Source organism: Chiloscyllium plagiosum, unplaced genomic scaffold (genome assembly GCF_037043375.1).
Source record: "Chiloscyllium plagiosum isolate Xiang-an unplaced genomic scaffold, Cpla_swu_hap1 HiC_scaffold_3, whole genome shotgun sequence".
Classification (NCBI taxonomy): Eukaryota; Metazoa; Chordata; class Chondrichthyes; order Orectolobiformes; family Hemiscylliidae; genus Chiloscyllium; species Chiloscyllium plagiosum.
The window spans coordinates 104,172,832-104,197,027 of NW_028270141.1; the positions used below are offsets into that span (position 1 = coordinate 104,172,832).

General features: G+C 43.1%; 1 protein-coding gene across 14 annotated transcripts in view; it reads right to left on the reverse strand.

The window, feature by feature from the left end:
* ankrd6b (ankyrin repeat domain 6b) overlaps positions 1-24,196 on the reverse strand; it is a 245,297-nt gene that overhangs the window by 112,873 nt on the left and 108,228 nt on the right. The window contains exon 2 of one of the 14 annotated variants that reach the window (XM_087982254.1): positions 5,202-5,336. The exons of 12 other annotated variants lie outside the window; for them this stretch is intronic. The gene's annotated coding sequence lies outside the window, so the exon portion shown is untranslated. Of the gene's footprint in view, positions 1-5,185; positions 5,337-24,196 lie in introns of all 14 variants that reach the window. One more of the 14 variants, XM_087982257.1, reaches the window with a different exon arrangement.

Genomic DNA, 24,196 nt, shown 5'->3' on the forward strand with positions numbered 1-24,196 from the left:
AGACCAGTGTTTGGGTCGAGGCAATATGTTACAACACGGAGGTGAACCCTTCCGTTAATTAAACCAAACACCCAGAAAAGCTCACCTCGCCCTGTAATCTGTTAAAGTATGAGTGACAAAGAACTCCCAACTTTCACTATTCAAAGAAAAAATATCAATTTATACTTTAACTCTAAAAATGAACATTAAACAACTATTTACAACTCTAAGCCTCCTTTCTCTTAAATGTTTGTTATCTGTCTCCACCTCTACAACAATATACTGTTCCAATAAAAGCCCGTAGTAAAATTACAACAACTTAATTTCAAAATCACACAGTGTCTGTCGTCAGTGTCTGTCTCCCGCTGGCTGAAGATTTTCCTGGGTTGTCTTCCGTCTTTTGCTGCAAAGATGTTTCATATGAAAAAGGTACCTTTGATATGGAGTGTTTTGCTGGCAGTTACTCTGTCGATGACAGTTGGTCTCACTTTCTAACTGTCAAAATGTCTGCTTCTTTATACCCCCAGCATTGGATTGTCTCATTGGTTCAATATTGGCAAAACAATAAATTTAAAATTGATTGGTTTTTAGTATCCTGGGGCATAATCTAAACTGATCGGTTCAATTCAAATGATTGCCAAAACAGCAACCAAAACTTAGATATTTGTTTCACAGCCAAATGTTACATATTTTCAATTTTCCAGTACACTCTGAGACCGCTAATGAGTCAAATGACAGGTGCCTGTAAGTTCTCAGATGCAAAACAGCTATCCCTCTCACTTAAATATACAGTATACTCCTTCAACTTCATAACAAAAGGCACAGTAACCAAAGATGCAATGATTAAATTTAGGGAATCATAAGAGACCAGAATGAGACCAGCAGAGATACTGGAGAGGTTTGTGAAGCTACAGACGGGGGTGGGGGGCTTGAGGGAGTTGAAAACAAGAGTAAAAATCCTAAAATCAAGACATTACTAAACCAGGATCCATAACAGGGAATTGAGACCTGATGTAAATTACAAAGAAGCAGTTGATCACAAGTTTAAAGAGAATAGAATGTGGGAAACTGGCCAGGATTGTATTTTCAAGATGAAGTCATTTGAATTATGTCTTTAGCCACTCCTCCTAATAGTTCCTTTCCTGGATTGATGTCAAATTTCATCTGATTATGCTCCTGTAAAGTCCTCTGAAACTTTAACAAGTTGTAACCAAAATTTCTGACTAATGTGTTGTTCAGATTTTCCTTTACTGACTGCTGGCTGAAGTGTAGTTCCACAAACAAGGATTAACCTTCAGTACTTCATCAAATGGTTGCCTGTATGTTAATTTGGACAATGAAAAATGATAACGTTTCAACAATGGCGTATGGTAGAGTTACATATTCAAACCAATCCCTGTGTAAAAACATATTTCTGACATTACTTTTCAGTCTTTTAGTGATAACCCTCCAGTTAATGCCTTGCTATACAAAGAATCCAAAGCCCCAGAACATTCCTTTCCAGTGAAACAGTGATTTGCTTCCTTAAATTTAATATATTGCATTCACTGATCATGATGCACTTTCCTCTACCTAAGGGAATACAAATTGGGTGTCTGCTGTCGTGTAAAGAAATGGTTCTGAAAGAGTTAATGTTGGTACTATATTAGCTCTATTATCCGATCTGATAAAGTCACAATGTCTTTGAACGAAGGAACAGTTAGTCTTACATAAAGTCCCAATGCAAACAGACATGATACACGCAGCCCATTTTCACAAAATTACAAAGCTAGTATGTTGCAAAAGGAGACCATTTGGCCAAACATGCCTGCACCAGCTCTTCAATTGAACATCATCATCTAGCGTGAATCTCCTGCTTTCTTTTCTATATTCTTGCATACTGTTCTTATTCAAATAATGATCTGATGCCCTTACAGACTGATGTCTAATTAGTTAATGTTAATTGTCCCTGTTGCTAATATACAATAAACTATAGATGGTTATAGATGCAAATTTTCCCTAATGGTCTATTATCCACTACAGATAATTAGACAGACCCTTAGATACAGCATAGAAAGAAGGAGCTCTTCCAAGACAAGTCAGCACTGGTACAAAATAATATTTCAATTCAAATGTATAAGTTTTTGAAATTTTGATGTTCGAGGGGCTGCCTATACTAATTTTGTTTGATTTGTTCATTTAAAATAGTAGAAAGGAGGGTTAGTGGCAGTGAACTACCCCAACCACTAGCTGCCAGTGATTGCTAACCAGAGGCTGGTATAACTGTGTTAACGTGATCATTCAATCTGTAAGCTATCAGCCACTTGTTATTTTAATTCTTCCCTCTGATCTTAAACTATTTCACTATTACATGGAACTTAAAAGAATCAAGAGAAACAGCAAATTTATCTTTTGCGTATTTTACAACCTTCCAGACTCAACATGAATCCAACAATTTCTGACCACAGCTATTAAGCCAACTTTTCTTGCCAACAGTTGCAAGAATGATTTTGTTGTTCTCACTTACAGCTCCTCAATTTGCCACGTGCTATCATGATATTTTAAAAAAGTTATTTATGATTTAATCTCTCCTGTCATATACTCTATTTTTGACCTTTCCTTTTGTTCCATACTTGCCTCTCCCTTACCCTGTCCCCTGATTCTGGATCTGCTTAAAATCTGACACTTTTCTATCTTTGGACTGTTTTAATGAATGTCATCAGCTAGAAATAACATATATATTATGTTATATTCCAATATTCCAATAACCAGCAGGATAAATTTGAGTTAGGATCATGTGGAAATCCCATACAGTTGACTACAAAGAGAACAGCCAGGAAATTATAACTTCCTTATGGTAATTACTCAACATTTACCTGACACGTAAATCCACAGCCATATGGTTGACTCTTAAACTGTCCTCTGAAATGATCCAGCACTCCCTCAGTTCATTTACCAGTTAGAGATGGCAAGCAATTGCTGATTTTGCCAGTGACTCCCATGTATAAATGCCCAAAAGAATACCAAAAATATCCAGAAGAATCCAAAAATATCCAAGAATAAATTGTAAAAATCCTAAACCTTCAGCAACATACCAGCCTAACTTCCCTTCCCTGTGCAACCTTACCCGCACAGTTGTAATATCTATTTGCCTTTTCTCAGAGCTGTCGCTGTGGGTGCACAACATTTAAACAACAAAATACAGCACATCTCTTACTTAAAAAAAAGTGACCTGCTTCACTGCTGTCTGCGAGCTTCTCTGGGTTGGTCTGTATAGAATCATAGATTCCCTACAGTACAGAAAGAGGCCATTTGGCCCATTGGGTCGTCACTGACCCTCTGAAAACCATCCCACGCAGACCCAGAAATCCATCTTATCCCTGTTACCCAGCATTTACCATGGTTAATCCACCTTGCCCACACATCTTTGGACTGTGGGAAGAAACCGGAACACCCAAGGGACAGTTGGAATTCAACCTTGAAAAGTGTGAAGTGATTCATTTTGGAAGGTCAAATTTGAATGCAGATTAAAGGGTTAAAGGCAGGATTCTTGGCAGTGTGGAGGAACAGAGGGGATCTTGAGGTCTACATCCATAGATCCCTCGAAGTTGCCACCGAACCTGATAGGGTTGGTAAGACAGCATCTGGTGTGTGGACTTACATTAGCAGGAAGATCGAGTTTAAGAACCACAAAGCTGTGCTGCAGCTCTGTAAAGACCTGTTAGACCACACTTGGAATATTGTGTTCAGTTTTGGTCACCTCATTACAGGAAGGATATGGAAGCTTTAGAGAAGGTGCAGAGGTGATTTACCAGGATGCTGCCTGGACTGGAGGGCATGTCTTATGAAGAAAGGTTGAGAGAGCTAGGGCTATACTCATTAGAGCAAAGAAGGATGAGAGGTGACTTGATAGAGGTGTACAAGATGATGAGAGGAAGAGTGGATAGCCAGAGACTTTTCCCAGGGTGAAAATGGCTATCATGAGGGGGCATATTTTTAAGGTAACTGAAGGAAGGTTTAGGGGAGGTCAGAGACAGGTTCTTTACACAGAGTGGATGAAATGCACTACCAGCAGTAGTAGTACAGTCAGACACATTAGGGGCATTTAAGCAATTCTTGGATAGACACATGGAAGATAGTAAAATGTTGGGTATGTAGGTTAGTTTGATCTTGGAATAGGATAAAAGGATGACACAACATCAAGGGCCAAAGGGCTTTGTTCTTTGTTTACTCAGTGGAAACACACACAGCCACAGCAAACTTCACATGGTTAATCACCCAAGACTGGAATCAAACCCAAGTCCATGGTGCTGTGAGGCAGCAGTGTTAGCCACTAAGCCACCCCACTGATAACATACTTCTAACAATATAAGTAAGGTTCCTGACACTGATCGAAAAAAATCCAGGCCATTAATTCTGTTTTTCTGTTCACAAAATCTGTCTCTGATCGAATAATTTCCAAAGTATTATTTTTGATTAATGAATATCTTACGTTAGAGTGGTCTACTATTTCCTGCTCAGGTTTTGAATGGATGATTTGCTGAATGAAAGGCATTTTTTAAAATATAAATTGTTGGTGGCTCTGTCAATAAAGCATGTGGGCAGGCAGTGACTTCATAGTCTTATGGCTAAACTATTAATCCAGAGACCCTGGTAACCCTCTGGCTGCCAGGGTTCAAATCTCACCATGGAAGTTCTTTAACAATCTGGAACAAAGTGGCAAATGATGACTATGAAACCATTGTCAGGAAAATCCCACCCAGTTCACTAAAATCCTTTAGGGAAGGGAAATGCTATCCTTACTCAGTCTGGCCTATGTGTGACTCCAGACCTACAGCAATGTGGTTGACTCTTAACTACCCCTTGGGTTGAGTGGCCAGGGTGGAACTCCCACCTGCTCCAGAGGTGTAATGGCGTCTCTGAACTGACTGATTAGCAAAATTGGTTAAATTTGAAAAACTAGACATTTCTATTTTCCAACTCTATTTTGACTCAGGTCCTTCTCCCTTCCCTTTTTGTTTGGTTTGCATGCCCTTTGCAGGCTTTGCATGTAAGTTGGTCATTTAGAGAAGTTGCATGATCTGGTGATAAAAGAAATGTTCAGTTGTATGTAACAGCACCTCTAGATAAGTCTCCACCTGCCCTGGAAGTGTGTCCAAAACAAGTTGATTAAAATAACTAGATATTTTCTTTAGGTGTTCTTGTGCTGTGGCAGTAGCTTCCCTACCAGATTCGGGTCCCACCTGCTCCAGAGGAGTGTAATAACAGCCTTGAGCAGATTGACTGGAAAATATCAAGATGTTCCAATTCGAAGGGCTCTTGTGGTATGGTGGTAGTATGCCAGCCTTTAGAGCAGGAGACCCAGGTTCAAGTCCCACCTGCAGCAGATATCAACCGTGAAAGATGAGGGAGTGAAATCAAGAAAACTAAAGGTCCACTGCTTTACAAAAAAACCTGTTTTCCAAATGTTATTAGCAAATAGTTGGCATTACAAAAGAAATCACTGCATATTTACTGTGGAGAAAGATATGGAAGCTAGGGAATGCTGGGAAATAAATAGCGATGTCTTGAAAAGAGTCCACATTACAGAAGAGAAGGTGTTGGAGGTCTTAAAACACAAAGGTAGATAAATCTCCAGGACCTGATCAAGAGCATCCCAGGACACTGTGGTGTACTAGGAAAGAAATTGCAGGGTCCCTAGCAGAGATATTTGTATCATTGACAGTCACGGGTGAGGTGCTGAAAGACTGGAAGGCTATTGTTGTGCCATTATTTAAGAAAGGCTGCAAGGAGAAGCCAGGGAACTACAGACCAAAGAGGCTGACATCAGTGGTGGGTATCCTGTTAGATGAGATTCTAATAGACAGGATCGACATGCATTTGGAAAGGCAAGGACTGATTAGGGATTGTCAGCATAGCTTTGTGCATGGGAAATCGTGTCTCAGAAACTTGGTTATTTTTTTTTGAAGAGGTGACCAAGGAGATATATGATGGCAGAAAAGCACACATTGTCCAAATGGACTTCAGCAAAGCCTTCGACAAGGTTCCACATGGTAGATTGGTTAATAAAGTTCGATCACATGGAATTCGGGGAGAGCTAGCCATTTGGATACAAAACTGGCTTGACGGTAGGAGCCAGAGGATGGTGGTAGAAGATTGTTGTTCTGACTAGCGGCTTGTGACCAGTGGGGTGCCGCAAGGATCTGTGCTGGGTCCACTGCTGTTCATTTATATAAATGACTTGGATGAGAATATTGGAGGCATGGCTAGTACATTTGTGGATGACACTAAAATTGATGTATAATGGACAGTGAAAAAGGTTATCTAATAGTACAAGATCCTGATCAATTGGGCCAGTGGGCCAAGAAATGGCAGATGGAGTTTAATTCAGACAAATGACAAACCAGGGCAGGACTTATTCAGTTGATGGTTGGGACCCGGGCAGTGTTGTTGAACAGAGAGACCTAGGGTGCAGGTACATAGTCTCTTGAAAGTGGCATCAAAGGTAGACAAGGTGAAGGCAGCGTTTGGCACACTTGCCTTCATCAGTCAGAGCACTGAGTACAGGAGTTGTTATGGCTGTACAAGACATTGGTAAGACCACATCTGGAGTACTGTGTACAATTCTGGTTTCCCTGCTATAGGATGGGTGATACTAAATTGGAAAGAGTGCACAAAAGATTTACAAGGATGTTACCGAGACTGGAGATTTTGAATTCTAAGGAGAAGCTAGATAGGCTGGGACTTTTTTCACTGGAGCATAGGAGGCTGAAGGGTGACATTTAGAGGTTTATAAAATCATGAGGAGCCCAGATAAGGTGAAGAGCCAAGGTCTTTTCCCAATGGTAGGGGAGTCCAAAACTAGAGGGCATCGGTTTAAGGTGAGAGGGGAACATTTAAATGGGATCTAAGAGACAACGTTTTCACACACTGCATATATGGAACAAGCTGCCAGAGATAGTGGTGAGTACAATTAAAACATTCAAAAGACATTTGGACAGGTACATGGATAGGAAAGGTTTAGAGGGATAGGGGCCAAAAGCAGGCAAATGGGACTAGTTTGGTCTCGGAAACCAGTCGGCATGGACGAGTTGGGCCATGCTGTATGACTCAATGTTGTGTGAAAACACAATAGAAATGGCACACAATTTATTAATTTCACTTCCCAGTTTGATAGAATGTGTTTTACATTTTAGTTAGGTTCACCATACAAGTTTAACTGATTTACTGTACTAAACTCATGGTTTTCACTCCTACATTTGTGAAGTACATAGATTTATTTTCCATGTTAAAAGTGCTACATTATTACAAATTGTAAAGTAATTTTACAGAAGTCTCATGCTACAGGAGTGGGCCATTCAGCCCATTGTACTGCACCAGTTTTTCAAATTAACATCAATCTCCTGCTTTTTTCCATAACCCTTGCACATTATTTCTATCCCAATAATTGCCCTGTGTCCTTTCGAATGCCTCAACCTGAATCTGTCTCCACCACATTTCCAGACAGTGCATTCTACAGCCTCATTACTTGCTGTATGAAAGAGATTTTTCTCATATCACTATTCCTTCTTTTGCAAATCACAAAGTCTATGACAGAGATCTTTACTTTTGTTTTATATTTTTCAGATTTTTTGGTGGCTGAGAATGCGATTAAGGCTGTTGAATTGAATTAACCTTATTGTCACAGCTTACACAGTTACATAGTTTACAGTTATCGCATTATAACTCCATCTTAGGTACAAATGCACCGAGATACAGATACTTAAGATCAATTTCTTAGGAAACCAAAAAAACAGAAAAGTGAAGAAATAAATGGTCCAGCATTATCGGCTATAGGAATAAATTAGAAAAGTAAAGAAATAAAAAGTTCAGAACATCAGTCTTTCTCACACTGGCACCAATCCTCAAGGGAGACCTCCAATTACCTTGCTACCACCTGCACTGCACCCACCAATGTAAGAGTTGCCCCACTTTAGGTGCCATCTCTTCGCTCACTGGGGCCACTTCACTGATGCCGCTGAACGAACACTCGCCCTGCAACCAAGAGTCCCTTGCTCCACTGTCAGGCCACGCTGTCAATGGGCCGAGAACCCTGATTTGGCTGCAATGTCTCCTTGCTGATGCCGCCACCTTGAAGAGTCCACTGCTGCTGGCACCGCCATCCCCGATCATTGGAGGAGCTTGGCTCCTGCTGGCCCCGAACGCTGGGAGGACGTCCTCACTGCTGCTGTTGCCACCGGCTCTGAACGCCAGGAGAACGCTTTCACTGATGATTTGGAGATGCCGGTGTTGGACTGGGGTGTACAAAGTTAAAAATCACACAACACCAGGTTATGGTCCAACAGGTTTAATTGGAAGCACACTAGCTTTTGGAGCGACGCTCCTTCATCAGGTGATTGTGGAGGGCTCGATCGTAAATTCTGTGTTACGATCGAGCCCTCCACAATCACCTGATGAAGGAGCGTCGCTCCGAAAGCTAGTGTGCTTCCAATTAAACCTGTTGGACCATAACCTGGTGTTGTGTGATTTTTAGCTCTCACTGATGGTGGGCTCCTATCACTGGGAGAAGCCACGTTAACCATTCCGCAATGCAGCCAGCTCCCTATGCCGCACTGGTGCCATCAACTGACCCGCCACAAAATACAACCAAAAGAAAAGGAAAATAAAGCGAAAGAAAAGAGCAGAAGCAGATGTAAAAGAAAAGAAAAGCAGATTGAAGTGGGTGAGCTCCAGAAAAGAGCCTGCACACAGCCCTATAACTCCACCACCAAAATGCAAACCCACCAGCACCACTGTTTAAGATTTGAAAAGTTGTTTGTTTTAAGGGAGAACAGACACAGATGTTTGCTGTTAGTAACTGGAGGTAAATGTATCTTAATTACTAACTGAAGGAACAAAGTCACAAGTTGAGACTGTATGTTGCCATTCCGAGGACTGGCAGCTGGAGTTGGTCAGTCAAGGAAGGACTGATGCTAAGCAGCAAACCACAGAGAATATTGAAAAATTTTAAAAATAAAAAAACCTGCTCTCACTGGTTTTGGCAGGTACGGACTGATATTGGAAACTTTGGGACTGGTTGCAGATTTTTACTCTCTCCAGTTCTCTATCCAATTAAGGACAAAAGGGTAACAAGGGAGAGAATAGGGCCCCTCAAAGATCAGCAAGGCGGCCTTTGTGTGGAGCCACAGAAAATGGGGGAGATACTAAATGAATATTTTGCATCAGTATTTACTGTGGAAAACGATAAGGAAGATATAGACTGTAGGGAAATAGATGGTGACATCTTGCAAAATGTCCAAATTACAGAGGAGGAAGTGCTGGATGTCTTGAAACGCACAAAGGTGGATAGATCCCCAGGACCTGATCAGGTGTACCCGAGAACTCTGTGGGAAGCTAGAGAAGTGATTGCTGGGCCTCTTGCTGAGATATTTGTATCATCGATAGTCACAGGTGAGGTGCCGGAAGACTGGAGGTTGGCAAACGTGGTGCCACTGATTAAGAAGGGCGGTAAAGACAAGCCAGGGAACTATAGCCCGGTGAGCCTGACCTCGCTGGTGGGCAAGTTGTTGGAGGGAATCCTGAGGGACAGGATGTACATGTATTTGGAAAGGCAAGGACTGATTAGGGATAGTCAACATGGTTTTGTGCGTGGGAAATCATGTCTCACAAACTTGATTGAGTTTTTGGAAGAAGTAACAAAGAAGATTGATGAGGGTAGAGCAATAGGCGTTCCTCATGGAAGACTGATTAACAAGGTTAGATCTCATGGAATACAGGGAGAACTAGCCACTTGGATACAGAACTGGCTCAAAGGTCGAAGACAGAGGGTGGTGGTGGAGGGTTGTTTTTCAGACTGGAGGCCTGTGACCAGTGGAGTGCCACAAGGATCGGTGCTGGGCCCTCTACTTCTTGTCATTTACATAAATGATTTGGAAGTGAGCATAAGAGGTACAGTTAGTAAGTTTGCAGATGACACCAAAATTGGAGGTGTAGTGGACAGCGAAGAGGGTTACCTCAGATTACAACAGGATCTGGACCAGATGGGCCAATGGGCTGAGAAGTGGCAGATGGAGTTTAATTCAGATAAATGTGAGGTGCTGCATTTTGGGAAAGCAAATCTGAGCAGGATTATACAGTTAACGGTAAGGTCCTAGGGAGTGTTGCTGAACAAAGAGATCTTGGACTGCAGGTTCATAGCTCCTTGAAAGTGGAGTCGCGGGTAGATAGGATAGTGAAGAAGGCATTTGGTATGCTTTCCTTTATTGGTCAGAGTATTGAGTACAGGAGTTTGGAGCTGAAAATGTGTTGCTGGAAAAGCGCAGCAGGTCAGGCAGCATCCAAGAAGCAGGAGAACCGACATTTCGGGCATGAGCCCTTCTTCACGAATGAGAAGAGTGTGCCAAGCAGGCTAAGATAAAAGGTAGGGAGGAGGGACCTGGGGGAGGGGCATTGGAAATGCGATAGGTGGAAGGAGGTTAAGGTGAGGGTGATAGGTCGGAGTGGGGGTGGGGGAGAGGTCAGGAAGATGATTGCAGGTTAGGAAGGTGGTGCTGAGTTCGAGGGTTGGGACTGAGACAAGGTGGGGGGAGGGGAAATGAGAAAACTGGAGAAATCTGAGTTCATCCCTTGTGGTTGGAGGGTTCCTAGGCGGAAGATGAGGCGCTCTTCCTCCAGCTGTCGTGTTGCTATGGTCTGATGATGGAGGAGTCCAAGGACCTGCATGTCTTTGGTGGAGTGGGAGCGGGAGTTAAAGTGTTGAGCCACAGGGTGGTTGGGTTGGTTGGTCCGGGTGTCCCAGAGGTGTTCTCTGAAACTTTCCGCAAGTAGGTGGCCTGTCTCTCCAATATAGAGGAGGCCACATCGGGTGCAGCGGATGCAGTAAATGATGTGTGTGGAGGTGCAGGTGAATTTGTGGCGGATATGGAAGGATCCCTTGGGGCCTTGGAGGGAAGTAAGGGGGGAGGTGTGGGCGCAAGTTTTGCATTTCTTGTGGTTGCAGGGGAAGGTGCCGGGAGTGGAGGTTGGGTTGGTGGGGGGTGTGGACCTGACAAGGGAGTCACGGAGGGAGTGGTCTTTTCGGAACGCTGATAGGGGAGGGGAGGGAAATATATCCCTGGTGGTGGGATCCGTTTGGAGGTGGCAGAAATTACGACGGATGATACGATGTATATGGAGGTTGGTGGGGTGGTAGGTGAGGACCAGTGGGGTTCTGTCCTGGTGGCAATTGGAGAGGCGGGGCTCAAGGGCGGAGGAGCGAGAAGTGGAGGAGATGCGGTGCTGGAAAAGCGCATCCTCACTTTCTCCTACAGGAGTTGGGATGTCATGTTGCAGCTGTACAGGACATTGGTTAGGCCGCTGTTGGAATATTGCGTGCAATTCTGGTCTCCTTTCCATCAGAAAGATGTTGTGAAACTTGAAAGGGTTCAGAAAAGATTTACAAGGATGTTGCCAGGGTTGGAGGATTTGAGCTACAAGGAGAGGCTGAACAGGCTGGGGCTGTTTTCCCTGGAGCATCGGAGGCTGATAAACCTTATAGAGGTTTACAAAATTATGAGGGGCATGGATAGGATAAATAGACAAAGTCTTTTCCCTGTGGTTGGGGAGTCCACAACTAGAGGGCATAGGTTTAGGGTGAGAGGGGAAAGATATAAAAGAGACCTCAAGGGCAACTTTTTCACGCAGAGGGTGGTAGGTATATGGAATGAGCTGCTAGGGGATGTGGTGGAGGCTGGTACAATTGTAACATTTAAGAGGCATTTGGATGGGTATATGAATAGGAAGGGTTTGAAGGAATATGGGCCGGGTGCTGGCAGGTGGGGCTAGATTGGGTTGGGATGTCTGGTCGGCATGGACGGGTTGGACTGAACGGTCTGTTTCTATGCTGTACATCTCTATGACTCTAAAAGAATTCCAGTGTATAGGAAATCTGTAAACAATTCTGGAAATTTATGAAACTGTTTGCAATCACTAGTAACTTAGAAATTACTTACAAGGTTGTGACTGTGAACAACTCATTATCCAAGGATTGCCTGAAGATTTGGTATTCATGATTTGAAACTGTTTAATTGAACTGGCAAATTATAATTCTTTTACTTCTCTTTGTAACTTATCCCTGAACTACATGTACTGTTTGTGTGTTTGTATGTTTGTGAGAGTGAGTGAGACTGGGGTTATGATCAAAGAACATTAGGTATAAATCAGACATAATGATTAGATTTCCTGATGAAGGGCTTTTGCCCGAAATGTCGATTTTGCTGTTCCTTCGATGCTGCCTGAACTGCTGTGCTCTTCCAGCACCACTAATCCAGAATAATGATTGGATTGTTTTGTTGTTTATCTTTTTCCTGCTGAAGTTAAAGTATTAATTAAAACATTATTAATTTTTGCTTAAGTTATAAACTTAGTATCCAAGATCTGTTATTTGAAGAGTCTGGTTAGGAACAGTTGGGCAAACTGTAGGGAAATAGATGGTGACATCTTGCAAAATGTCCAAATTACTGAGGAGGAAGTACTTGATGTCTTGAAGCAGGTAAAGGTGGATAAATCCCTCGGACCTGATCAGGTGTACCCGAGAACTCTGTGGGAAGCTAGAGAAGTGATTGCTGGGCCTCTTGCTGAGATATTTGTATCATCGATAGTCACAGGTGAGGTGCCGGAAGACTGGAGGTTGGCAAACATGGTGCTACTGTTTAAGAAGAGTGGTAAGGACAAGCCAGGGAACTATAGACCAGTGAGCCTGATGTCGGTGGTGGGCAAGTTGTTGGAGGGAATACTGAGGGACAGGATGTATATCTATTTGGAAAGGCAAGGACTGATTAGGGATAGTCAACATGGCTTTGTGCATGAGAAATCATGTCTCACAAATGTGATTGAGTTTGTTGAAGAAGTAACAAAGAGGATTGATGAGGGCAGAGAGGTGGATATGATCTATATGGACTTCTGTAAGGCGTTCGACAAGGTTCCCCATGGGAGACTGCGTAGCAAGGTTAGATCTCATTGAACACAGGGAGAACTAGCCATTTGGATACTGAACTGGATCAAAGGTAGAAGACAGAGGGTGGTGGTGGAGGGTTGTTTTTCAGACTGGAGGCCTGTGACCAGTGAAGTGCCACAAGGATCGGTGCTGGGCCCTCTACGTTTTGTCATTTACATAAATGAGTTGGATGCGAGCATAAGAGGTACAGTTAGTAAGTTTGCAGATGACACCAAAATTGGAGGTGTAGTGGACAGCGAAGAGAGTTACCTCAGATTACAACTAGATCATGACCAGATGGGCCAATGGGCTGAGAAGTGGCAGATGAAGTTTAATTCAGATAAATGTGAGGTGCTGCATTTTGGGAAAGCAAATCTTAGCAGGACGTATACACTTAATGGTAAGGTCCTAGGGAGTGTTGCTGAACAAAGAGACCTTGGAGTATAGGTTCATAGCTCCTTGAAAGTGGAGTCGCAGGTAGATAGGATAGTGAAGAAGGCATTTGGTATGCTTTCCTTTATTGGTCAGAATATTGAGTACAAGAGTTGGGAGGTCATGTTGCGCTGTACAGGTTATTGGTTAGGCCACTGTTGGAATGTTGCGTGCAATTCTGGTCTCTTTCCTATCGGAAAGATGTTGTGAAACTTGAAAGGGTTCAGAAAAGATTTACAAGAATGTTGCCAGGGTTGGAGAATTTGAAGTTCCACCTGCCAGAACCCGGCCCATATCCCTCCAAACCCTTCCTATTCATATACCCATCCAAATACCTTTTAAATGTTGCAATTGTACCAGCCTCCACCACATCCTCTGGCAGTTTATTCCACACAAGTACCACCCTCTGTGTGAAAACCTTGCCCCGTAGGTCTCTTTTATATCTTTCCCCTCTCACCCTTTAGTTCTGGACTCCCTGACCCCAGGGAAAAACTGCCTATTTATCCTATCCACGCCCCTCATAATTTTGTAAACCTCTATAAGGTCACCCCTCAGCCTCCAACGCTCCAGGGAAAACAGCCCCAGCCTGTTCAGTATGACCCTATGTTGAGTTTCATTGAATATTTTAATTTCACTACATTGTGAATCCAGTCATAAACTGATTTGTTTGGCTTGTTATTCCTTGTTGTAACACTGAAGAGTGTTTCTTCATTCTTATTCCTTTTACAAACAAGATTTTCTCCTGGTTCTCCCCATCTGTCTATCCCATAGGAGAAAGTATTATAGTAGCTATTTATAGAAATGTCACAAATTTATTGAATATACAAACCTTGACTTATAGATTGGCAGTGATAACATTTAATATAAGTTACTACAGGTGGTTTAATTCACTTAGGAACATGTTTTCAATACTGTTAAAAAAGGTCATTTGTAATGTAGCATTTTGATTATCTTTATATGCAGGACTATACAGTCAAGTAAATTAGCTTATCAGCTTCCAAATCTACAATCGGCTACAGGCAAAGGTCTTAGCATTCACTAAAGAATTCACTATTGTCCCCAGTCTCAAAGTTTAGGAATTGTTTAATGCAAAATGTCAAAACAAGACAGATTACATTTTGGGGAGGAATCAAGTAAATAACTGATTCATCTGAGAAAGGTTATCTTGTCATAACGTAGTGCTCGGTGAGAGTGATTTAATCAGAGATCAAAGTTCACGAACAGCAGAGGCCGATCACTTTTGTTGTAGTAGGTTGAGTCACCAGTTCTTCTGGCTCGCAAACAAAGCAGAGCTCGCAGATACAGCCTCAAGCCATGCAGATTTAAGTGTCACAAAGCTGCTTCATTCAACAATCTCACCAACAAGAGGCAGGGAATGAAACCATGGCAACAGGAAAGTCCCGGGGGCCAGTGGCCAGGCCCACTGCTACGAATGGGGGTTAGTATGCATTAACAATGCTAGGATTAGTACTAACTGACTGTCCCATTTATGTTTTAGTAAAACTAAAAGACCTGTGTACAGATGAAAAGTAAGAGTCAACTATTTCCATGAAAAGATTTAAAGTGGGAAGCACCAATGTCAGTATTTTGCAACTTTTATATTCAATTGACGGTGAAGCTCTTTGCGACATGGTGAGTTTATAAAAGATGTCATATAATGGCAAGTCAGCGTATTTTATTCTTTACTATCTTCAGTCAACAGCTGCATTACATGTTTATGTCAAAATATGCAAATCTTTATCTTTTAAAAAACACCCTGCCCTTGCCTAGGGCTTCAAAATCTCCATGTACTTTGAGGTCACACTGTAATCAGTCAATCAATCAGTCATCAAGAAAAAACATCAACTGTAATTAAAACCTCAGAAAAGAAATAGCAAAGGTTAAATATTCTGGAGGAGAAAATAATTACTAGGTACAGGAGGAATCTTTAGCCAGAGATTAATGATTACTCAACTCATTAAGGTTCTGGACAATATCCACCTCTCAAAAAAAAGAATTGAAATGTAAACTGAAAGTGGGAGGATGAAGTGAACAACAATTTGGTAATCCAAGTAATAGTTATCAAAATTTGATGGAAACAGTATAATGAAAATATTGACACGACAGAGATCAGTTCGGACATATTGTTAACTCCTCCGTTCATTCCCTGTGAATTCCTGATTTCTTCCTGTATTCCTCCATAAAAGGCCATTGAGTATTTTGCCATCTAGGCGGTTCTACCCAATGTGTAAACCTGGCAAGCAACAGACTATTTCCATGGAGGCCAACATAAAGGAGCACAATCTCAGTGTCCTCTCAGTATTGTATAAGTCAGTTAGTACCTGAAAAGATGGTCTGACATCACAAGATAAACCCTGCCCATCAGGATATAAAGTTCTGTTACTGGCAGTTACCTCTAAGTTACTGCCACAGTGTTTCAGTAGCAGTAATGTGCATTTACTGTTAAATATAGCCTGAGGTCTTAAAAATGACTCTTATGTATCTCTGTTGTAATATAACAAATTAAGTTAAATTTATAACTAACCATCCTGTTTATTAGGACTGGAGTCTATCTTTCTCCAAAGACATCATATGGGTATTCTTTCACATTTGGTATCAATATGTTAAACCATTACCAATAAGGACTGGCGACAGTGAACACACCCACAGTAACCCAGACAGTTCCAACAGGTAGACCACAACATCTCACACACAGGCCATTCACACTTAGGGCTTTCTTCTTGTTCATTTGCAAGATGTGGATATCACTGGCATGGTCAGCATGTACTACCTATCCCTAGCTCCCTTGACAAAGTGCCAATGAGCTGCCTTCTTGAACTGCTGAAATCCATGGATGTAGCTTGCTGACGAGAGAACTAGCAAGAGATCCACATTGTCTCCTTTGGGAAGGGCTGCCAGTTGGGCACTTAAGTAGCCAACAATGGGCTTTCTTTGGAATCAAAGAGCCCACCGGTGGAAAACACAGCTATTGTTGGCCAATTAGAGGCTGGCAGCTTTGAGTGGCCGAATCACTGAGGAGGCCAGGCAGTTGCCAGAATGGCAGCCAAGAGAGGCCAAGGTGTGAAAAGTGACCCCAGGCATAAGTGAGTAAAGGTGAGAGGGATTTCACAGGGGAGAGAGGGGTCATGGGGTGGAAGGAGGAGGGGGAGGGAAGGTGGCATGTCAGCAACAAGGAGAGGGGTGTGGTTTTCAGAAGGCCCGCCCTTCCTGACATTGCTTCCCTCAATCAAACACTTAAGTACCTTTTAATGACAGAACAGACCTTCTTTCCCACCCTCATTGAACACCCAGGAGCATGGCACATTTCACCACGCTCATCTGTCACTGCGTTAACAGCAGCCACTTAAAAACCTCAACTGGTCTGGCAGAAAGTCCATTCAGGGAGTTTACTTGAGGCAAATTAAATTCTAATGGGGGCAGAAAGTGGTGGCATTTGTGCATACCAATGCCACAATCTGGCTACAATTAAATATCCTTCCTGCCTCCAAAAACACCACAGGAAACACCTAGATAGTGTTTAATCAACTTTTTCAGAGTTGTTATTATTCTAAAACTCCTGGCCCAGTCAAAGGGACACTATCACTGCACCAAAGACATCCCCTCAGGAAGGGCTTAACATTTTACCCATTATCTTTTTTATCCAGCCCATTGCCTAGATTGTCTTTCACTAGTTTAGTGGTGATAAAGCAGGTAAATTTCTGTGGGGAGTCTCCCAATCCTCAGCAGAAGATATATACATACCCCAGAGAAATTAATCAAACATTAGGCATTGCATAAAACAGGCACAAAAAGGATATAGCGTAATGCATGAAATCCAGGAAAGATTAATTTGCAATCAACATTTCATCTTGTATTTTCAACAAGATGTTTGTACCTAACGAGCCAATGCTTAAGTTAGCTCCCGAAACATAAGAAATAGTCATTGTCCTGAAAAATTCAACAGATGTATATTGTAGCTCCTGGAATATACTAATACATTGCAGTCACAGCAATTCAGTGAGAATTTTATACCATTGGGTCACATGCACTGATGCTGCAAGTGTCTTAAAGGTATGCTGTGTACGAGCTGTGAGACAGGACATACAAAAGGACACTTTTGTAACATCACTGTGGGTGTAAGAACTGTGGCATGGGGCAAGTTCCTACTACCCACATCGTGAATATAAGCAGAAATCCAGTTGTTTCTCGAAGGCATGTGTGAACACACAACCTCGACTGAGAATTATCAAATAATCCAAAAGACAAAGCAGATGAAATGTTTGCTTTGTATCCAGAATATTAAGAATTGAAATTTTTGCCACAATTATACAAAGCTTTGGTTAACTACAACTGGAGTATTGAGACTATTGTCTGGTTAGACCACAAATGGACAGTTCAAATCACTGTACTTTTAACAAAAGGAGTCTATTGGTCTTGGAAGGAGTGGAGCATAGAAGGAAATGAGTAACTTTATGTTTTTAGGATGTGGGAAAGGTACAGATTGAGAGAAGTTTTGTCTGGTGGTGGAGGCAGCTTGAGACGAGGGACACATTGCCTCCGTTCACTTTTTTTTTGAGGTCATGGCAGCTCAGTGGTTAGTATTGCTGCCTCACAGCACCAGGGACCAGGGTTTGATTCCAGCCTTGGGTGACTGTGTGGATTTTGTATATTGTCCTTGAGTTGGAATGTTCTCCCCGTGTCTACACTGGTTTCTACCGGGTGTTCTGGTTTCTTCTCACAGTCCAAAGATGTGCAGGTTATGTGGATTAGCCATGGGAAATGTGGGGTTACAATGATTGGGTGGGGCTGGGTCTGGGTGGGATAATCTTTGGAGGGTTGGTGCAGACGTGACAGGCCAAATGGCCTCTTTCTGCACTAAAGGGATGCTATGATTCTATGAACTGCTTTGTAATAAGAGCCAGAGCATTTAAAAAAGGAGGAAATATTTTATCACAAAGAATGTGGAAAGTCCAAAAATCTTTATAACAAAACTAGCAAATGCTCAAAAGAAACTTGCCTTCATATGATGTTTCTCACAACACTGATATCTCAAAGCACTTTACACTTTTGAAGTTTAGTGCTCTGACCCACTCGGGTGGTGCACCAGAATCCAAGCTACCCTATTCCCAGAATTGTACAAAATGTTAAAGATGTTTCTAAGGTATTCCTATTTACCTGATTTTCAAACCACGATTGATGGAAATGTTACTGTACTACACACAAACTATAATTTATTAGAAGTAATTAGACTTTAGCTACAGGTAAACATAGGAGGCTTGGGTTCAAATCCTATCTGCTGCAGAGGTGTGTAATAATATTTCTGGCTGCTTGTTTGGAAAATATCTATGAACCATATAACTCTATAAACTAAACTCTATTCCCCTCTAACATACTCAGAAAATAGGTTATTGATAGAAGTAGAAAAAACTGGAAAATGTATTCACTGGGCTTTGCTTCCCAATTCAGATGTTGAAATGATCTTTCTTCAGTTAGCCAGGACCTTGGGATTCAGTTGTCATTCTCTGGAAGAGTCGACTGATTTGTAAGAAATGCAGAGTGACTGATTCACTTGGAAAATGTGTCTGGTTTATCAATTCAGAAGTCACAGCTCACAGCAACTGCTGCAAAGGTAATTACTTTTCATCAAGTTTAAACTTGAGTTTTTTTTAAAAACTGCAGAGAACAGGCAGCTTCTTTTGGGTCGAACAACACCACACCCTTCTATATCTTTCTCTGTGTGTCTGTGTGCCTGTAACTTGTTCCCAGTTCCAACTTGCTCACTTACCTAAGAGCCAATTGGCTTCATTTGTAAACATCTTCTTGGTTTCTGATCATCTGAACATTGCAGGAATCCATAGACACAAAAACCAAGTTCACAACAGGTATTGATGTCCTTGCTATAAAAGTAAGCAGCAAACCTGGTTAAATGTCCATTTTTAAAAACATTTATTTCTAATCGCAGTTCACAATTTCTCAAGACTCAAAATAAAAAGATATGGACCTTATATTAGTCACTGTTGTAATGCAAGAACAGTCCATGTGGAGATGAAGTCCCACCTTCACACTGATAATACCTTTCATTCTGTTGTGTGGTACTATCACTGCACTAAATGGGACAGACATTGAACAGATCTAGTAATTTAAGACTGGGAATCCATGAGGCGCTGTGGGCCATCAACAGCAGCAGAACTTTACTCCAGCACAATCTGTAACCTCATGGTCTGGCATATCTTCCACTCAACCATGAACATCAAGCCATGGGATCAACCCTGGTTCAATGGAGTGTGCAGGAGGGCATGCCAGGAACAGCACTAAACATACATGAAAATGAGGTATACATCTGGTGAAAGTGGGTACTGCAGATACTGGAGGTCAGAGTCAAGATTAGAGTGGTGCTGGAAAAGCACAGCAGGTCAGGCAGCATCCAAGAAGCAGGAGAGTTGACATTTCAGGCAAAAGCCCTTCATCAGGAATGATTTTTCCTGTCCCTCAGATGCTGCCTGACCTATCGACCTGGTGAAGCTACCAAACAGGACTACTTGCATAGGCGGAGGTGGGTACAGCAGATGCTGGAGATTAGAGTCAAGATTAGAGTAGTGTTGGAAAAGCACAGCAGGTCAGACAGCATCCGAGGAGCAGGAAAATCAATGTTTCGGGCAAAAGCCCTTCATCAGGAATGAGGCTGGGAGCCTCGGGGGTGGAGAGATAAATGGGAGATGGGTGGGGCTGGGGAGAAGGTAGCTGAGAGTGCAATGGGTAGATGGAGGTGGGGGGTAAAGGTGATAGGTCAGAGGGGAGGGTGGAGCAGATAGGTGGGAAGGAAGATTGACATGTGGGACAGGTCATGGGGACGGTGCTGAGCTGGAAGGTTGGAACTGGGGTAAGGTGGGGGGAGGGGAAATGACGAAGCTGGTGAAAGCCACATTGATGTCATGGGGTTGGAGGGTCCCGTGGCGGAAGATGGGGCGTTCTTCCTCTAGGTGTCGGGTGATGAGGGAGTGGTGATGGAGGAGGCCCAGAATCTGCATGTCCTTGGTAGAGTGGGAGGGGGAGTTGAAATGTTCGGCCAAGGAGTGGTGGGGTTGATTGGTGCAGATGTCCCAGAGATGTTCTCTGCAGCGCTCTGCGAGAAGGCATGCGGTCTCACCAATGTAGTGGAGACCGCATCGGGAGCAACGGATACAATAAATGACGTGTGTGGAAGCGCAGGTGAAACTTTGATGGGCATGTGTAAGGCTCCTTGGACGGAAGTGGCAGGGGAAGGTGCCAGGAGGAGAGGGTGGGTGTTTAGGGGGCATTGACCTGACCAGGTAGTCACGGAGGGAATGGTCTTTGCGAAAGCGGATAGGGATGGGGAGGGAAATATATCCCTGGAGGTGCAGTCTGTTTGAAAGTGGTGGAAATGTTGGCAGATGATGCGATTTATGTGGAGGTTGGTGGGGTAGAAGGTGAGTATCTGTCCTTGTTGCGGTTGGAGGGGTGGGTTTGAGGGCGGATGTGTGGGACGTGGATAAGATGCATTGGAAGGCACCTTCAACCATATGAGAGGGGAAACGACATAACCAGGAAGTGATAGAGCTAATTAGGGACCCCACAATCAGTGGATCAGAGCCAAGCTCTGCAGTCCTACTACATCCATTTGTGAGTAGTGCTGGACAATTAAACCACTCACTGGGAGTAGGAGGCTTCACAAATGTCCCTTTCCTCAATGATGGAAGAGCCCAGCACATCAATGCAAAAGATAAGGATGAAGCATTTGCAACAATCTTCAGCCAGAAACGCTGAGTGGATGATCCATTTCAGCCTCCTCCAGTGGTCCCCATGGTTACAGATACCAGTCTTCAGCAGCTTGATTCATTCCACATGACATCTGTAAGTGGTTGGAGACACTGGATAGTGCAAAGCCAATGAGTCCTGACAACATTTCGGCAATAGTACTGAAAACTTGTGCTTTTGAACTTGCTGCTCCCCCTTGCCAAGCCCTTCCAGTACAGTTACAACACAGGCATCTACCTGACAATATGGAAAATTGTCCAGGTATGTCCTGTACATAAAAAGCAAGACAAGTTCAACCCAAAGAGCTAATTCCTGAGGTAAAGTAATAGTGACAGCCCTTGACATCAAGACTGCATTCGACTGAGTATGGCATCAAAGAGTCCTTGCAAAACTGGAATTGATGTGTATCAAGGGCAAACTCTCTCCCTAGCACATAGGAAGGTGGTCATGATTGTTGGAGGTCAGTCATCTCAGCTCCAGGATATACAGGGTCATAGAGTCGTACAGCACAAAACAGACCCTTTGGTCCAACCTATCTGTGTCATCGCAGATATTCTACATTACTGTAGTCCCATTTGCCCTTTAAACCCTTCCTATTCATGTCCCCATTGAGATGCCTTTTAAATGCTGTAATTGTACCAGCCTCCACCACTTCCTCTGGCATCTCGTTCCACACACGCACCACCCTCTGCATGAAAATGGTGCTCCTCAGGTTCCTTTTCCCTCTCACCTGAAACCTACACCCCTCTAGATTTTCACAGGGACAGAAACAGACTGAGAAAGAGAGGGACAGAGATCTGGGAGAAATGAGTGTGGGAGAGACAGAGAACAAAAAGAGGATCTGCAGGAGTTCCTCAGAGTAGAAACCCAGGCCCAACCATTTTCAGCTGCTACATCTTTGCCTCCATCATAAGGTCAGAAAGTGGGGATATTTGCCAATGATTGCACAATATTCAGCACCATTCATAACTCCTCAGATACGGAAACAGTCTAAATTCAAAGACAACAAGATCTGGACAAGATCCAAAATTAGGCTTTGCGCCACACAAATGCCAGGCTATGACCATCATCAGTAAGAGACAATCTAACCAATGTTCCATGACATTTAATGGTGTTACCGTAACTGAATCCCCATTATCAGTATCTTGGGGGTAATCATTGACCAGAAACTCAACTGGACTAGCCACATTAAAACAGTGGCTACAAGAGCAAGTCAGAGGCCAGAACACTGCGGTCAGTAACTCATGACTCCCCAAACGCTGTCCACCTGCTACAAGGCACAAGTCAGATGTGTCAGGATAGAGTACTCCCCTCTTGCCTGGATGGTTGCAGCTCCAACAACCTCAAGGATCTTGACACCATCCAGGACAAAGGAGTCCACTTGATTGGCACCACATCTACAAGAATCCACTCCCTCCACCACCAATGTTCAGTAGCAGAAGTGTTTGTTACTACCTACAAGATGCACTGCAGAAATTCACCAAAGATCCTCAGATCGCACCTTCTAAACCTGTGATCACTTCCATCTTAAAGGACAAGGTCAGCAGATAAATGGGAGCACCACCACTTTCAAGTTCCTCTCCAAGCCACTCACCATCCTGACTTGGAAATATATCGCCGTCACTGGATCGAAATCCTGGAATTTCCTCCCTACTGGCATTATGGGTCAACCCACAATGGGTGGATTACCATGTTTCAAGAAGGCAGCAGACCACCACCTTCTCATGGGAAACTAGGGACTGGCAATCAATGCTGGCCAGCCAGTGATGTACACATCCCACAAAGGAATATAAAGAAAAGAAACTTGGCAGCCAAATTGCTCACATCAAGCTCCACAATCAGTAAGGTGACAATGACCAAGTCATTTGTTTTTTGTTTCTGATGTTGTTTAAAGGAAAAATATTGGCCAGGACCTCAGGATAATGCCCTTCTCTTTGAAAGAATCCCATGGGGCAGGCAAAGTCATTTTCCAAAGAAAGATCATACTGGACTCAAAGTGTTAACTCTGTTTCTCTCTCCATAGATGCTGCCAGTTTTGCCGATTTCCCCAGCACTATCTGATTTTATTTCACAATTTAATGTGCTAGTCTCTCCACTGATCCCCCCAGATGAAATGCTGGCCAACCCACAGGACTTTCCACAAACTAACATGCTGCAGCTCGCCTTAAGTAACTGAGAGTGTGACTGCTGCATCTCAGTGGGAGGCATTTTTTGCCTTGAGAGCTGCCAGCCATTCTGATAGATTTAGCAGTTTCAGCAATGCTCGAACTCAGTAGGGGACAATGCTGGGACAGCAACTGGGCCCTGGATGAAGGCAGCTATGGCGTCTGACTGAAGGAGAGTCCTGCGTTTTAGACAGGCAAGGATCAGAGAGCCTAAGGAGGATGATAATGAGGGGTGAGGCAGCTGGGCTTTGATGGCCAGGCACAACATAGCAAATGGGGGTGAGAGGGCTAATAACTTGCAGGAGCTCTCCCAATGTTCATAAGGCATTCCTTGTAGAACCCAACCTCTCCTTTCCTTCTCAACATTTAACCAGTCTGGTTATGTTAGCTTTATGACATACACAGCATAGTATTCAAGTCAATTAGCTTGTTAACATGGTTGATTTCCCAATAGTTATCTTCTCAAGACTAGTAGGAGGGATATTAATGTTGGCAGCCATCTGTACACCACTTTATGGGGAATGGGTTGAAATTTAGAACTCTGGGAAGCTAGAGAAGTGATTGCTGGGCCTCTTGCTGAGATATTTGTACCATCGATAGTCACAAGTGAGGTGCTGGAAGACTGGAGGTTCGCAAACGTGGTGCCACTATTTAAGAAGGGCGGTAAAGACAAGCCCGGGAACTATAGACCAGTGAGCCTGACATCGGTGGTGGACAAGTTGTTGGAGGGAATCCTGAGGGACAGGATGTACATGTATTTGGAAAGGCAAGGACGGATTAGGGATAGTCAACATGACTTTGTGCGTGGGAAATCATGTCTCACAAATGTGATTGAGTTTTTTGAAGAAATAACAAAGATGATTGATGAGGGCAGAACAGTAGATGTGATCTATATGGACTTCAGTAAGGCGTT